This window comes from Pleurodeles waltl, chromosome 11 (assembly GCF_031143425.1).
Source record: "Pleurodeles waltl isolate 20211129_DDA chromosome 11, aPleWal1.hap1.20221129, whole genome shotgun sequence".
Lineage (NCBI taxonomy): Eukaryota > Metazoa > Chordata > Amphibia > Caudata > Salamandridae > Pleurodeles > Pleurodeles waltl.
This window is the reverse complement of record NC_090450.1, coordinates 885,391,669-885,409,051: the sequence shown is the minus strand read 5'-3', so window position 1 is coordinate 885,409,051 and position 17,383 is coordinate 885,391,669.

The window sequence follows — 17,383 nt, the reverse complement described above, 5'->3', positions numbered from 1 at the left end:
GCGCCTGGCTGAGCAGTGCATCTCCAACGTCACTGCCAAGTATCCTGGGTAGGTGCATGATGCCTTCGTCCTGAGGAATAGCAGCATCCCAAATGTGATGGCACAACTACAGAGGCACGAGGTGTGGCTAATTGGTGAGCCTGACTCCCCACCCAATGTATGTCAGTGTATGCCTTCTGGTGTTGACCCTGTACGATTGTGCAAGGCTAATGTTTGTCCTTCAATACTTGCAGGTGACTCTGGCTACCCAAACCTATTGTGGCTTCTGATCCCTGTGAGGAATGCCAGGACAGGGGCTGAGAATTGTTATAATGATGCACATGGGCGAACCAGGTAAATTATTGAAAGGATCTTCGGCCTCCTAAAGGCTAGGTTCAAATGCCTCCATCTGACAGGTGGATCCCTGTGCTACTCACCAGAGAAGGTCTGCCAGATAGTAGTGGCATGCTGCATATTGCACAACCTGGCCCTCAGACGACATGTGCCTTACCTGCAGGAGGAGGAGACTGGAAATGCCCCTGTGGCAGCAGTGGACCCTGAGGACAGTGAGGATAAGGAGGCAGCGAATGAGTATGTGGACAACAGAACATCAGTTATACGTTAATACTTCCAATGACACACAGGTGAGACAGTGGAACTGACCATTCCTCTGATTAATTATGTTTTCTGTGTGGCCGTAGCAGGATGTCATTCACTTCTTTTGCATCTATACTTACTGTCCCCTATGGCTTCTAATTTTGCAGATGTTGGTGAGATGACAACAGTGTACTGATGTGATGACTACAGACCGATACAGGTCATAAAATGTATGCTATCACAGTGTCCAGATCATTTGCACATGATGTTTCCACATATGCACATTTTCATCACATAAAACACTTTCACTTAGGTTGTGTTCAAGGGTGTTTATTGTAGTGCAAATTATTGATGGAAAAGTGCAATGGAATGGGGTGATGGTTGAGGAAAGTCCAGGGTATTGTTCCAGTCTGTTTGTAGCACAGGTCCAGTGTCCAAGGGGCCATTGGAAGGGGAGCAAAGGCAGTTCAAAGTGGACAAGGTGACAAGGTGGACACAAGGGGGACATTCAGGAGGGTCTCATTTCCTGGCGGTGGTCTTGGCAGGTGTCGCTGGCTACTGTATGGGTCTCAGGGAACGCTTGCGGAATGGTTAACCTTCTGCAGGAGGAGGGGTGATGGTGGCCTCCTGCCCACTAGCTACAGCGGAAGTCGTGGGCTGGTCAGTAGACTGGCTAGTGGTAGAGGCCCGCTGGTGTGCTGTCCCTTCCCTCATGATGTTGGCCATATCTTTCAGCACCCCTGCTTTGGAGACCATGGTGGTGTTGAGGGTCTGCAAATGCTCCCTGATCTCCTGATGGTGTACTTCCTGCAGCCGCTTGTTCTCCTGCATGTAGGTAAGGATCTGGCCCATGAGTGTTGGTAAGCCCCCAGGACATTAGTGAGTGCCTCCTGGAGCGTCGGTTCCTTGGGCCTGTCCTCCCTCTGGCACACAGCGGTCCTCCCAGTGTCCCTGTTCCCCTGTGCCTCTGTCCTCTGAACGATGTGCCCACTGACCCCAGGTCCCTGATTGTCTTGGGTGTGAGGTGTGGACTGGGGTCCCTGTACAGGTGGGTACACTGCTAATTGACGTGTCCTGGGGACAGAGGTGTGGGGATGTTGGGTGGGTGCTGTGGTGTTGGATACTGATGTGTGCTTCTGGTATTGGCCAATGTTGTGTTGTTTTGTATTTGGGGGGTCATTCTGAGCACGCCGGTGTGTACCGCCAATGGTTTACCACCACTGAATGTCTGCCGTGGTGATACAGGGGTCATAATGTAGTGGGCATTGTTTTTTTGGCGTAACGGTATGGTTGTTCGTACCGCCACTTTAGCACTGACTTTTGGGCTGGCGGATTTGTGTTTGTGGCAGTCATCAGTCGGTCTGGTGTGTGTGTTTATATGGCAAACGGATACTCGCCACCTCAGCGGTATGTTGGCGGCCGTCACGGCGGCGGTAAGCAGCATTTACTGCCAATGTCTTAATGAGGGCCAAAGCGTCCCCAGCAAAATTACAATACTGTCAGAAAGAAGTGAAATACTCAGGACATTTTATTGAAAAGGGAGCAAGGAAAATCTCCAGAGAGAGTCACAGCTATACAACAGAAGAATCCCCCAGCTACTCAGAGAGATGTCAGAATGTTTCTGGGAATGGTGAGTTATTGTTGCCAGTGGATTCCCAATTTCTCAATTATTTCAAAGCCATTGCAGAAGCCGCCCCACAAAGATGTTACTGATCCCCTAGAATTAGCGCAGGCATGTATGAAAGCATTTACTAAGTTGAGAGAGTCTGTGCAAAGCTTAAACTTTGGGAATGCCTGACTACACAAAGCCATTCATGTTGTTTTGTCATGAGTGTGATGCCTGAACACTTGCAGTTTTGACGCAGGTACTTGGTGGTGTAAACCGCCCACTAGCATATTTTTCAGCTACTTTGGACCAGTTGCAGAAGCTTTACCTGGCTGTTTGTGAACTGTGGCAGCGGTTGGCTTGATCCTCACTCAGAGTAAGAGAATTGTGATGGGACAACCCTTAACTGTTTAGTCCCTCACTCTTTTATTGAAGTTTTGCTTACCCGGACAAAAACTCAAAATCTCACAAATGCAAATTGACCAATATGAATCTATAATTTTGGGTTAATCAAATGTTACTTTGAAAAGGTGTACAGTGCTGAATTCAGCAACTTTGCTTCCTAAAGAAAATGTTTAAGTTGATAAACTGAAAGAAGTTGAACATGACTGTCTGGAGGTGACTGAATTGTGCACTAACGATTGGAAGAAAATTATTTTTGTTGATGGTTCCTGTTTAAGAGATAACACAGGAACATTAAGAGCAGGGTATGCAGTGTGCACAGTCTTTGGAATACTTGAAGCTTCCTGGCTTTGAGGAGTCTATTCTGCTCAAGTGGCTGAATTGGTGGCTCTTACTAGAGCCATGTCTCTGCACAGCTTAACGTTGTCATTTATACAGATAGCCAGTATGGATTTGGAATAGTGCATGCTTTTGGCCAGCTATGGTCACAGAGAGGTTTCATGGCTTCTTCTGGTTCACCAGTAAGAAATGGTGAGAGAATTCACGATTTGTTACAAGCTTTACAAATGACTGAAAAGATTGCTGTGGTGAAATGCAGGCAATGCCAGAAATCGCAAGATTTTGTTTCAATGGGAAATGGATATGCAGATCAAGTCGCAAGGTTTTGTGCAATGAATTGTATATCCTTCAAAAACAAATGGGAATTGTTACCTGACGAAGGCCCTTGTGCAAATTATGCTTTAACTTTGATTGATACTTGGGAAGAGCTGAAAGCTCTACAAGAAGCTGTTGACAGGGAGGAAAGAAAAATGTGGGTTAAAATGAAATGTGTTCAAAGAGAGGATGATGTTTGGGTGTCCGGGGAGGGACAAATAGTTCTTCCAAATTGCCTGTTGACTCAAATGGCTAGATATTATCATGGTCAATCACATGTTGGGAGGGATGCCATGATTCACACGTTTAAACAGGTGTGTTTAATCCAAAATTTAGAGTTTGCCACCGTTGGTGTCATTTACCAACAGATGAACGTGGGAAAAAGAACAGTCATGAGCATGAGCCATATTGGGAGAGTGGGAGGTCCATTTAGCAGAATGCAGATGGATTTCATTGAAATGCTTGTGTGCAGAGGATTGAGATATGTGCTGGTTTTTGTTTGCATTTTTAGTCATTGGATTGACGCATACCCCACACACAGAAATGACAGATTTACTGTAGCAAAGTTATTGCTTAGGGAATAAATCCCAAGATTTGGTTTTCCTGTCTCTTTAGAATCAGGTAGAGGAAGTCGCTTCAACAATGAGGTGATTAAATTACTATGTTCAGCTTTAAACATTGAGCAGAAGTTGCATTGTAGCTATCGCCCTGAAGCATCAGGACTTGGAGAGCCAATGAATGGTACCCTGAAGTCACGACTTGCAAAGATGTGTGCATCCACGAATCTGTGTTCCGATGAGCATGAGAAACACACCTGACAGGAAAACTATACTTTCCCCATATGAAATCCTCATGGGCACAGCAATGAGGTTGCCAGCGGTTCCTGACAATGCTCTTGTGAACATAATAGATGATATGGTGTTGGACTACTGCAAGGGTCTAGCTGATATGATTTTCTCTTTCTCTCATCAGGTGGAAGCAACAACTGTATTGCCATCACCAGAACAAAGCCATAACCTGAGAGCTGGAGATTGGGTTGTGATCTGGAAATATGTGAGGAAAATGTGTCTGGTGCCTCGGTAGAAGGGTCCCTACCAAGTAGTATTCGTTACTACTACTGCTGTGAAGTATGCAGGAGTTCCAGAGTGGGTGCATGCCAGTCACACACGAAAGGTACCCTGTCCTCTGGATGATGAAGAAGAGTTGTTGAGAGTACCAACAACATCCAAACAACCTCCAGAAATGGAGAGAGAAACTGGAGACTCCAAGACAGACTCTGACTAGATGGTAGAAAATCCAGATACTCCTGTAAGAGACGAGACTGAAGGCTTACAGGAAATTGACTTTGAACCAGTCTCAACTGAGACAACAGGAGAGTCTAGTCAGAGGAGGGTTCTCCCAGAAGCAGACAATTTGAATGAGCAATCAGAGCAATCCACTGACCCAGCAGAAGGGGTTGAAACAAAGCAGAGTCAAGCAGATCTGACCCCTCAAGAACCAGTCACAGGTTCCTCAAGTCAAAATTCTGCAGAGCAAGAAGAATCTGCCAGTCCAACCTTAAAAAGAGCATTGCCAAAAAGAGCACAAAAAAGAGATAAGTGACCAAAATCACAAGCTAAGATTGTCAACAATCGAAAAAGAAATAGACACAACAAGAAAAGAAGATCTGAGTGACGGAGAACTGAGTGGAGTTTGAAAGCTGAAAAGAAAACAAGTTGCAAGTCGAAGGCACTCTGTCCTGAATGGGTATATACAACAACTAGTTAATGGCAGACTGAATTTTTGACTTTTTGTTTTGATCGAGAAAATCCAGGTCAATAATTTGGCACCAGAAGTTGGTCTATTAACTGAATGATGAGAAAATATTTTGTGAACTTGAGAAAAGGTAGAGACATTAACATAATTTGCAACAATATTAAAGTAACCTGGAAAAGACTTTGCAATTAACTGATTTGACAAGCTGTTAAACCGATTTTGACAACAGTTACTGATTTTTTACAAAAAGCTCTAAAAGAGAAATCGACAACTGAAAATAATTGCAAAGAAGATTCAAGATTCTCTTTTAAGTTTGCTGCATAGTTAAATATTTTTTTCCTTTTCCACTTTCTAATTCTTTACAGATCATGGATAACCATAGCAAGAAGTTTAGGAGTTATAAATATTTAGGAATTGGATTAGCAATTGTGTATGTGATAGCATGTTTGTTATTGATTGTGAGCGTGAGTTTCTATAGTAAGGTAGAAACCAATCATACTTCTTCTTTAGAAATTACTAGACTTACAGAATTAGATAAGTGTAGGCTAGACAAAACATATTTACACTAGATAACTCACAAGGGAATCTTTCTTCCAATGTCTTCTATCGCTTGCTGTAAGAATATGTTGAGACAATGAATGTGAGAAAGTGTTATGTGTGCACACAAATTCCTTCATCAGTGGAGGAAGGTATAACGTACCACAGCTTGCCACTAACATGTGGAATCAGTTGTAGTATTCTACTAACAAGATTCTATGACCAGGAATACATCCAATATATTTACTCCAACCATGAACTAGTGTTCTCTTTTGTTTCTATTATTAGGTTTTTGAATAGGGTGGCTAGAGAAGAGCACATAGAATTAATGAGAGGTTTATTTGAATTGACATTGACATTTGGTACAGCTTATGCACACAGGAATAATATCACATGCTTGCTAACACCAGTGGAGAAATCCTTTCTAGACCAGACTGACGACAGGAGAAAGGCATTGAAGGAGAAAATAGAAAAAGGTTTCGTGAAAAGGACATTTAAGAATGACCATGCTTTTAGTGTCACTAATATACAAGGGAAGTTAGCTTTAGATGCACAACATGTATGCACAACATGTAGGAAAACTCTGTATATATAGACCGCAATCTAAAAGTTACACATTGTTTGTGGGAACGAGTGAATGTAGATGCATTTGTTTCAGAGCAAATGAACTTTCATGTTAAATGGACAAGACCCAGCGATCCCTGGGGTCTACTATATTTGTGGACAAAATGCCTATTACCATCTTTGAAAAGGCTGGTATGGTACATGCTATTTGGGAATTGTTTTTCCAAAAATGTATCAACTTGAGAAACTGACTGAGACACCTGGAGTGAATGAGCTTCACCTTGCTAGATCAAAGAGAGAATCTTACTGTGGTCTAACTGGAGATATATTTGGAGCAATTATTCCTTCAGTAGCAGTAATCCAAAATTCTTTGACAATTCGAAAGGTGTCTACTATTGTGGATAACATGCTAACAGGTTTATCAGGAGCCATGGTCCTAGTGGACACAGAAATGGCTGCAGTATGTACGATCTATGACTCTTCAGAACTGCCTTGTATTCTACATCCTTTTAGCAAAGGAGGGCAGAGTCTTTAAAATGCTGAAATCGCAACACTGTTGCAGTTACATACCTGACAACAATAAAGAAATTAGAAGCTTCATTAACAATCTGACTAACGTCAGTACTTATCTAAAAGACTTGAAAGAAACTAGAGTTTGGAAGAATGTTGGCAAGGTTTTGCTTCTGTGGGAAACCGGCTGCGCAACCTAGAGAAAGAAATGATTGTGAAAATAATACAGGCAATATTGATTATTATAATCTGTATCCTTGGCGTGGGGAGCTCATAAATTGTAAAATTTGATTAAAAAACAGAAAATGAAAAAGGATCAGAGGAGGGAAGAAATTGAATTAGAGACAATAAGAAGTAGATATTTCGATGAAAATTGGATAAATAAAAAGAATGTAAAACATTATCAAGAAACAAAATTTTAGATTAACAAAAATTTGCATTGTGCAATGTAAGGTGTGAAGACTCATTTAGTCATCAGAAGAGGGATTGTGAAAGCTGAACTAATCAAAAATAAATTTGCATTGATAATTAATTAAATTCTACAGGTTTTAGGGTTAACACAGAGAAAAAGAGTGCTTGTGGAAAATGTGCCCGCCAAAGTGGCCAGCATGTATATACAACATTGATAAATAAATGGCATTAACTGTTAAAATAATGTGCATAAGTGAATAAAATGTATTAGTAGGCCACATTAACGTATAATTGATATGTATTTGCTTAAACTTGTTATGCATAGACTAATTGAGAAATTCTAGGCCTACTCTACTAAGACTCATGCTAAGTTTCATGGCAAAATAAATGTTCTTAAATTATTTTCTGGTACAAGGAGAAACATTTTGGTGTTCTTTGTCCTTTGTACACACAGAGTTGACCAAATAATTTGTAATAATGCAACGTTTACTAGATGATGTCTTAACTTTCTCATGAGAATTGTCCGCTGTAATGCAGTGTACCTTTAATGATACTTTTGTAAAATGGATGTGTGAGAATCAAATGTTCTCAGGACCTAACAATGGACTCACTGACAAAAGTATGAATTGCAACTAAAAGTTACCTAACAGAACTGGTGACAGGAAAAAAAAGATGAGGAACCAATCAACAACATGTGAAAGACTATCTAACTATATCAGAGATTTGAGAATTAATAAATATTGGTTCAGCTGTGACCAGCTGATATTCTGACCAATGAGAGAGTGAGAGAAAATATTTTATGGACTTCGAATATACCCCTACTACACTTGGCAAGAGAATTAGTTTTCAGTAGTTAGTTCCAACGTGAGTTCCAGAGAGACGAATTCCCGTTAAAGATGTGGACTTAGATGCCCTTTAGAGACATTACACGATGCCCTTTTGATTTGGTTTGGCTAACTTAGAGCCCATTGTGGCTGAGCCAGTCCCCTTCAATTCCTCACTGTAAATGCTGATTAGACGGATGTCCAGCTGACGAAGAAGTCTATGCTTGCTGGCCCATTAAGGAGAGGTATAATGAAATGTAATAGTATTTTTGTTGCAGGTTTTGTCTTTCTTTTCTAGGTACCAACCAGTATTTTTGAAAAGCACCATAGCTAGATGTTTTTGCAAATTAACCTTTGTCTGACTTTTCCTTTTTGCATGAAGCCCAACATGCTCATTGAACTAGAGGGTTACTTAGTATGTTCATGTTCTATAATCAAAATTAACCAAGGATTGATTTTGTTCAACTGTCAATCACTAAATGTATACTATGGCCCTCATTGCAACCTTGGCGGTAAATGCCACCTACCGCTGTGCTGACGGCCACCAACATACCGTGACCGCTTCAGTATGCCGCTACGGGTATTATGACCCACACAGAGAAATCTGCCACTATATAGACAGTATATAGACCGTTATGCCAACAGAACTACGCCCACAGTATCAGGACCCACAAATCACTGCAGCAGTCTTTCAACTGCGGTAAACCATTGGCGGTGCACACCACGCGCTCAGAATACACACACACTAACAAAACTACACCACATTGGACAATTCAAACTACACACATGACACACATACACACACCACACCCACACACTGAGACCACTATAAAACACACACACACATTACCCACAACCCTTTCCACGAAAAAAAAGATGCAAACAGAGAGAGAGAGACAAGCCAGGAGCACCCACTCAATCTGAGCCACAGAACACCATCACCCATACACCATCGACTCACCTCACAGCACACACCACAACACATCACCCCACACATCCTCACACATATCACTCACACCACATCCATGGCACCCCAAAGACACCCCAGGTTTTCAGAGGAGAAGCTAAGGGTCATGGAGGAAATCATCCGGGTAGAGCCACAGCTATTCAGATCACAGGTGCAGCAGACGTCCATTTCTAGGAAGATGGAGCCATGGCGGCCAGTCGTGGACAGGGTCAAAGCCATTGGATAGCACCCCAGAACAAGGGATGACATCATGAAGAGGTGAAACAACCTACGGGGGAAGGTGCGTTCTGTGGTTGCAAGACATCAGGTAGCTGTACAGAGGACTGACAGTGGATCGCCACCTCCTCCCCCACAACCAACAACATGGGAGGAGCAAGTCTTGGCGATCACGCATTCTGAGGGCCTCGCAGGAGTAGTAGGAGGACTGGACTCTGGTAAGTAAAATCTTTACTACTATATCCCCCACGCTACCTGCATGCCATCACAATCTCCTACCCCTGCCCTCACCCCCATCAGTCCACCACCTCACATATACCCCACTATCACAACCCACCCATCCCAATACCAAGCCCTGCATGCAACACCAATGAATGGACCCCTGTCACAGACCTGCATGGGCACCCATCACCAAAGCATGCTCATTAGAGAGAATCACCTATCCCACAAAATCACCACGCACACAAGGCAAAGCTGACAGGGCAATCACAACCATACAGGGGAACACACCCATACACAAGTTGGCACATGCAGATAACACTCCATTTTCATCCCCACAGGGCCCCACTCAACGTCACCGGAGAGGAGGTGCCAGCCACATCCAGTCACCCCACAGAAGAGGCCCACAGTGATGACAGCAGCTGAGCATGCCTGGATCACGATGCCCAACCTGGCCCATCCGGGACCTCTGGACAGTTGGTTACCCTGCCACAGTCCCATACCACCACAGAACCTCCCCCTCAGGAAACACCAGCACAGCACCCACCCAGCGGGCCCATACCACTTTCCCCAGGACACATCAATCAGCAGTGTGTCCACCACTACAGGGACCTCAGGCAACCCCACAAACCCATGAAAATCAGGGACATGGGGTCAGTGGCAGTGGGCACACGGTTCAGGGGACAGAGGCACAGGGCAACAGGGAAGCTGGGAGGACTGGTGTGCGACAGGGGGAGGACAGGCCCTGGGAACCCACTCTCCACGAGGCACTTGCAGGGATCCTGGGAGCATACCAACATTCCCAGGAGACCTTGGGCCAGATACTGGTCAAGTTGCAGGAGACCCTGCAGCTGCAGGAGGGACAGTACCTGGGGGTCAGGGAGGACCTCAAACACATCCACACCATCCTGGTCACCATTGCAGGGGTGCTGGCTGACATGGCCAACACCATGAGGGAGGCAGTGGCACAACAACGGGCCCCTGACACTAGCCACACCGATGAACAGCCCTCCACCTCCGACGGCGCTAGTGGACAGGAGGCCCTGCTACTGGAACAACAGGCCACCAACACCCCACCACCTGCAGAAGGAGAACCACCCCACAAACGGTCCCTGCGATCCAGGCAGAAGCAAGAGAACGTTGCCAAGACCCCCGCCAGGAAATAAGACTCTCCTGATTGTCACCCTTCTGTCCCACTCTGTCACCCTGTCCACCTTGAACTTCCATTGCTCCCCTTCATATGCCCCATTGGACAATGCACCTGTGATACCAAAAGACTGGACTCTAACTGGACATTCCTCCACCATCACCCCAGCCCATTGCACATCCCCCTCTACTTATGAGCACTTAAATAAACACCCTTGGAACAAATACAATTCTGGAGTCTGTCAATTGATTGAAATATGTATTAGTACAACATTCTGAACACATTGCAGTTCATATATACAGCAATTTATACATTGGTATGACCTGTAGTGGGCAGCAGTAAACACACCAGGAGCCAGAGTGGGCCACAGAGATCTCAAAATAGAGATGCCAAAGGGTACAGTAAGTGGCCATAGACATAGGGAAATCATGCTGCCATGTACAATGTCCAACAGAAAACTGAAAAGTAAAGTGAAGTTACAGTGTCTTACTTGTGTGTCACTGGGAGTACTGCTGTTTGATATTACTTCTGTTGCACACATCTTCTTCCTCTGCCTCCTCTTCCTCACTGTCCACAGGCTCCACCTTTGCCAGAAGACCATCTCCAGGCTCATCCTCCTGCAGAAGAGGCACCTGGCGTCTCAAGGCCATCTTGTGCAACATGCAACATGCAACAATGATCTGGCACACCTTCTTGGGTGAATAGTACAGGGATCTACCTGATGGAGGCACCGGAACCTGGCCTTCAGGAGGCTGAAGGTTCTCTCAATAATCCTCCTTGTTCGCCCATGTGCCTCATTGTGACGTTCCTCTGCCCTTGTCCTGGCATTCCTCACTGGGGTCAGTAGCCATGAGAGGTTGGTGTAACCAGAGTCACCTGCAAATATCGAGGGATACCTGTTAGACACACACTAACCCATAGGGACAATCCCATACCCAGACACCAACATTTACTGGGTGGGGGCCTTGGGCTCACCTATTAGCCACACCCGGTGCCTCTGGAGTAGAGCCATCACATATGGGATGCTGCTATTCCTCAAGATAAAGGCACAGAGCCAGGATACTTGGCATTCACATGGGAGATGTACTGGTCAGCCAAACACACCATCTGCACATTCATAGAGTGATAACTTTTTCTATTCCTGAACACCTGTTCATTTCTCCAGGAGGGGGGGACAAATGCTACATGTGTACCATCAATGGCACCAATGATGTTGGGGATATGTCCCAGGGCATAAAAGTCAGCTTTCACTGTGGCCAAATCCTCCACCTTGGGGAATACTATGTAGCTGTGCATGTGTTTGAGCAGGGCAGACAACACTCTGGTCAACACGTCTGAGAACATTGGCTGAGACATCCCTGATGCCATGGCCACTGTTGTTTGGAAGGAACCACTTGCCAGGAAATAGATCACTGACAGGACCTGCACTAGAGGGGGGATGCCTGTGGGCTGGCGGATTGCTGACATCAGGTCTGGCTCCAATTGGGCATACAGTTCTTGGATTGTGGCTCGATCAAGTCTGTATGTTAGGCTAATGTGTCTGTCCTCCATTGTCACAAGGTCCACCAGGGGTCTGTACACTGGAGGATGTCTCCATCTCATATTCATCCTCAGCAGTTGAAGCCTAGGGAGGAAAACAGTGAGCAGAGGGTCATATTCACACATCTATTGCAATAATGATGCATCTCTTAATTTACAGAACCAGTATGTGAATCCGAGAGTCAGTTGATGTGCCAATGTCTGCTGTGACACAGTTAGGTGCCATCGCCTGTGCCCCCCTGAAATGGCGGCTGCCTGACCTGTGAGGAGAGACAAGTGGAAATTCGGTAATTCGGCTGGCGTTGTGCGGTAGGAGGTCGATGACCGCCATGCAACTTCGCATTGGTTATCATTGGGCCAATCGCCACTGGGTTCCAGGAGCCAGTGGTGATGTACGCCAGCGGTGACGGTACGCACCACCGCGGACGTGACTGCCATTTTCTAACTATGCACTCACTTGCTACCTGACCTTCAACAGGAGAGGACCTACACTGCAAGTGCTGCTGTGACCTGTGTCTGGAAGCGACAATGGCTCATGTGTCTGGGGAAAGAGCCCCTGCCTTCACTGCGGAGGAGTTGGAGAGATTTGTGGCTGGGGTCCAACCCCAGTACACTTTACTCTATGGTCCTAAAGACAAACAGGTGAGTACCCTGTGAGCATGATGCGTGGACTATGGATGTATGGAGTGCTGTGTGTGTGTAAGTCACATGTAGGGGGGGGGGGTGAGGTGTCCTGGGCAGAGTGCTGCATGCATGGTGGTCAATGTATGTGCGTAAGTGGATGGGAGGGATATGGTGGCCCATGAGTGTGATGGTCCGGACGGTATTGCTAATCCCTTTTCGGCTGTATTTTTCCTGCTGCTCAGCGCCCATCAGAAAAAGGGTATTTGGCGTGCCATCGCCAAGGAGGTGCAGACCCTGGGGGTCTTTGACAGGCGGAGCACCCACTGCCGCAAACGGTTGTAGGACTTGTGCCGCTAGGCAAGGAAGATGACGGAGGCCCAGCTGGGGCTGGCCTCCCAATGAGGAAGGAGTGCCCGTCGTACACTGCCCCCCCTGATCTTCTGCATCCTGGCGGTGGCCTATCCGAAGTTGGATGGGTGCTTGAGGGCATCACAGCAGCCACAAGGGGGTGAGTACAAATTCAGATTCATGAGTTGCCGCGCATTAAGGTTTTACCTGAGTTGGGGATGTGGACTGTGGGTGCCCATAGGCCAGGACAAACATGGCAGGGTAGATCCCTTGTTGGGCAGGCTCTGAAGCAATCCAAACCCAATGGTGTTAGTGGGCATCTATTACTGGGCAGGGTCCTGTGGGTTTCAGGTGTGCAGCTAATGGCGTTATTCCATGTCCCCCAAGGGCTGGTGACTAGCATTGTAACTGGTAGCGAGTGGCCTAGAGTATAGGGCAGCTCCCTATGTGTTGTGTACGCCAACGGTAGTGTTGTTGCTGGCATTGACAAAGTGTATCCTCTGTCTTCCCCCCCTTTTTGTTTTGTCACCCTGTCCTTGTGTGCATTAGCATCATCTGGCGGAGGAGCAGAGGCACCGACTATGGAGGGAGCTGCATCCCACATGGGCCAGGAGGTGGAATCCACCAAGGGTGAGGGCACCAGTGGGATGGAGGGCGAGGGGAGCACCACGACGGAGACAGGAGGGGACACTACAGACAGCGACTCCTCCTCTGATGGAAGCTCCCTGGCAGTGGTGGACACCTCTGTGCCCACCCCCAACAACAGGTACAGCCGCCATCCCCCCTACCAGCACCACCCTCCCAGCAGCCCCTCAGCATGTTTCCTGTGCCCGCCTACCCAGGAGGGTGGGCATCTCCTTCACCCCAGGCACCTCAGGCCCTGCTGCCCTCAGTGAGGAGGCTATTGACCTCCGGAGATCCATCACTGTTGGGCAGTCAACCATTCTGAATGCCATCCAGGGTGTCGAGGGGCATTTGCAACAAACAAATGCATACCTCGAGGGCATTCACTCTGGCATGGCGGCCCAACAGAGAACATTTCAGGCTCCAGCCTCCGCACTGGTGGCAGCCATTCTCCCTGTCTCTAGCCTCCCCACTCCAGCTTCATCTACCCAGTCCCAATCCCCTCAACCCCAGCCTATCCCAAGCACACCTTCAGACCAGCATTCGCCCAAATCAACATACAGAAGTGGCACAGGCAAACACAAGCACCACACTTTATCTCACAGGCACTCACACAAGCACCATCCCCATGCAGACACACCAACATTCACAGCCTCCACTGTGTCCCCCTCCTCCTACTCCTCCACCTCTCTCCCAGTAGCGTCTCCACTTATACCTGAATGCACTACATCCTCATCCACTACCTCCATCACCAGCACGCCCCTCACTGGCAGTCACCACCCCCACATCCATGCACACGTCCCCTGTGTCCTCTCCCAGTGTGTCTGTGACCCCTCATCCCAAAGTACACAAATGCAAGCACCCACCCAACCAACAGCCATCCACCTCAAAACAGCCATCTACCTCCCAACAGCATCCAGCCCATGCACCTGCACTCAAACACAGCAGACAGACACCTCCTACAACCACTCCCTCTTCCTCCGCTCCCAGACCGTCTCCCTCTTCCCACCCCAGTGTCCCTAAGAAGATTTTCCTGGCAAACATTGACCTCTTCCCTACCCCTCACCCCTCCGTCCATCCCCTTGGGCCAGGGTGGCTGAAAACCAGCCCAGCACCTCAGCTACCAAGTCCACGTCCGCTGTGGTTCCTGCAGCTGTCAGAGGCTCAAAGGGGGCACCCGTCAGCCCAGCCAGTGTGCCACCAACCCCTGCCAAGGCAAAGAACATTCCGCCACCTGGCAAGGTGAAGAAGGGGACAGCATCCAGCAAGGGGAAGGAGCCACAACCACCCAGCAAGGCCACCCCAAAGACTCCAGCTGCCAGACCCAAGGTGACACCACCATCTGCCAAGGGCAGGAAGGGGCACAAAACACCAGCCAGGGCACTTCAGCTGTCCAAGCCTGCAGGTGAAGCACAACCGCCAGCACCGCCACCTGCACCGCCACAAGCACTGCCGCAAGCACTGCCACAAGCACTGCCACCTGCACCGCCGCCTGCACCGCCACCTGCACCGCCGCCACTACTGTCAGCATCAGCAGCCCTGGTGGGCAGCCGTCCGAGGCTGCAGGAGAAAGGCTGGAGCCTACCCCCACCACTGGCAGCACCTGCACTGCAGCCAGCACCGCCACCTGCACCGCCGCAAGCACTGCCACAAGCACCGCCACCTGCACCGCTGACAGTAGCACCACTGCCAGCAGTAGCAGCCCCAGTAGGCAGCCACCAGAGGCTGCAGGAGAAGGGCTGGAGCCTCCCCCCACCACCACCGGCACTACCACCACTGTGCAGCCGTAGCCGCCGGTAGATGGATTGTAGCCCTGCCTCCATGGACTATCATGCATCCTGACCAATGCAAATCTCATGGCTCTGACACCCATGTGAGGGAGTGTGACCTGGCACCCCCCAAGTGCTGCATCACTGGGCACAAAGGCCCCTCCAGAACCAGTGGAGAAAGGCATCCACTCACCCTATCCTTGGCGGATGAAGCACAGTGGACACAAAGCCCCCTCCAGAACCAGTGGAGAAAGGCATCCACTCACCCTATCCTTAACAGGATGAAGCACACTGGGCACAAAGGCCCCCTCGAGAACCAGTGGAGAAAGGCATCCACTCACACTATCCTTGGCAGGATGAAGCACACTGGGCATAAAGCCCCCTCCAGAACCAGTGGAGAAGCCATCCACTTGAGAGACTGTGGCTTTGCACTCCCCAGGAGCAAGCAGTGGGCAAACCACCCACTGGAGAGACTTAAGAGACTGTGGTCTTGCACTCCCCAGGACATCGCTGTGGGCATGTAGCCCCCTACAGGAGCAGTGGCATTGTACCATGTTCTGGCTGAGGTGCCCCTCTTTCCCCGTCCCCCTGAGGTGCCTCTGTGTTTTCGACCTGATGCCCCTGCAGTGTTCTCTCCGTATTGAGGCAGGAGTCAAGTGTGGGCTTGGCCTATGTGTTTTGCCCCAGTGGGCCACGGACATTTTGGGTGGACAATGTCCCGCCTTTTGTACATATTGTATATTTTATAAATACAGTTTTTGAGATATTAACGTATTTCTGAGTATTTCTAATATAACACTATTTTGACGCAATTACTTTTGTCCTTGCGTTATTCCAGAGGGTTACGGGGTGTTATGTAATGTTGTTGCATGTGTTTGTGTGTGTGATGTTGGGGGTGAGGGTGGGGGTGGGGATGTTGTGTGTTGCGTGTGTGTGTCACTCTCTTTTTCCTCCTCCTCTCCCCTGTCTTCTAGGTGCTGTACTCACCGTGGTCGTCGTCGACACCGTTGGTATTCCTGATATATGAGAAGATAAACCAGCATGGGCCAGGGTTGTAATGAGGGCCTATATCTTTAGTTCAGATATTGTTGGTAGTAATTTCTTTAGTAGCTATTGAATGTTTGATGTTAAATGCTTTAGTGAAATTAAGATTATTTCGCCATTTTGGTCAACCTGTGCTGTTCATATGTCTATCAGCTGATATTGAGATTGCCTTACGTGACTTTAGCATGGTTAATCTAGAGAAATAAATCTTTTACTTTTACTGAAAGGTGGGGTTATTCATGGTCACCTGGGCCATGGTGCGTGAAGTTTATTGACTCAAATCTTTTAATAAATGTTACATGATTTTGATGAGTGATTTGGTATTTCAGTAATGAATAAGATTTGTGTCCATGGTCAATCACTCTTAACTGAGTCAAAAGGTCCATCGAACCTCTAACGCGCCCCCTTATCAATAAACTTTGAAAGACAAAAAAAGGCCAGACACATTCACAGGGGCACACAGCAAGGCTCGCTACTGTCACTGTTAATATTTGGTTTAGTATGGAATCACTTGCAAACTACATGAGAACAGCAAATTAATGTGGGGTGCAGCTAGAAGAGACACATATATTCTTCATTTACATGCAGATTATAGTTTATGTGATTTACGTCATATGTGGACAGTATTCAAACCAATAATGAACAACCTAGACAGCTTTAGAGAATAACTGGATTAGTGGTTCATCAATACAAATTGTGCCATTTTCATCTGCATGTACATGAATGAATGATAGAATTATAAGGCGTGACTGATACCCAACTAGGGCAGTCTGGTTATGAAAATAAGGAAGGGTGCTGTCAGATGAGTAATCTAAGCAAACAGCCAACTTTTGATTTTCTTCTGGAAGGTGAGATTGTTTGAATCAAATCTAATACTCACAGGATGTTTGTTCCAGGGTTTAGATGACAGACAGTTGAAGGAGTGGCCTCCCATGCAAGCCTTTCTGAAACTGAATATGGAGGTTAACTGGACAGAAGTTGAACAAAGAGTCCAAGGGCCAGATGTACATCGGTCTTTTGCATTTCTTAATGGGCCGAATCGCACTT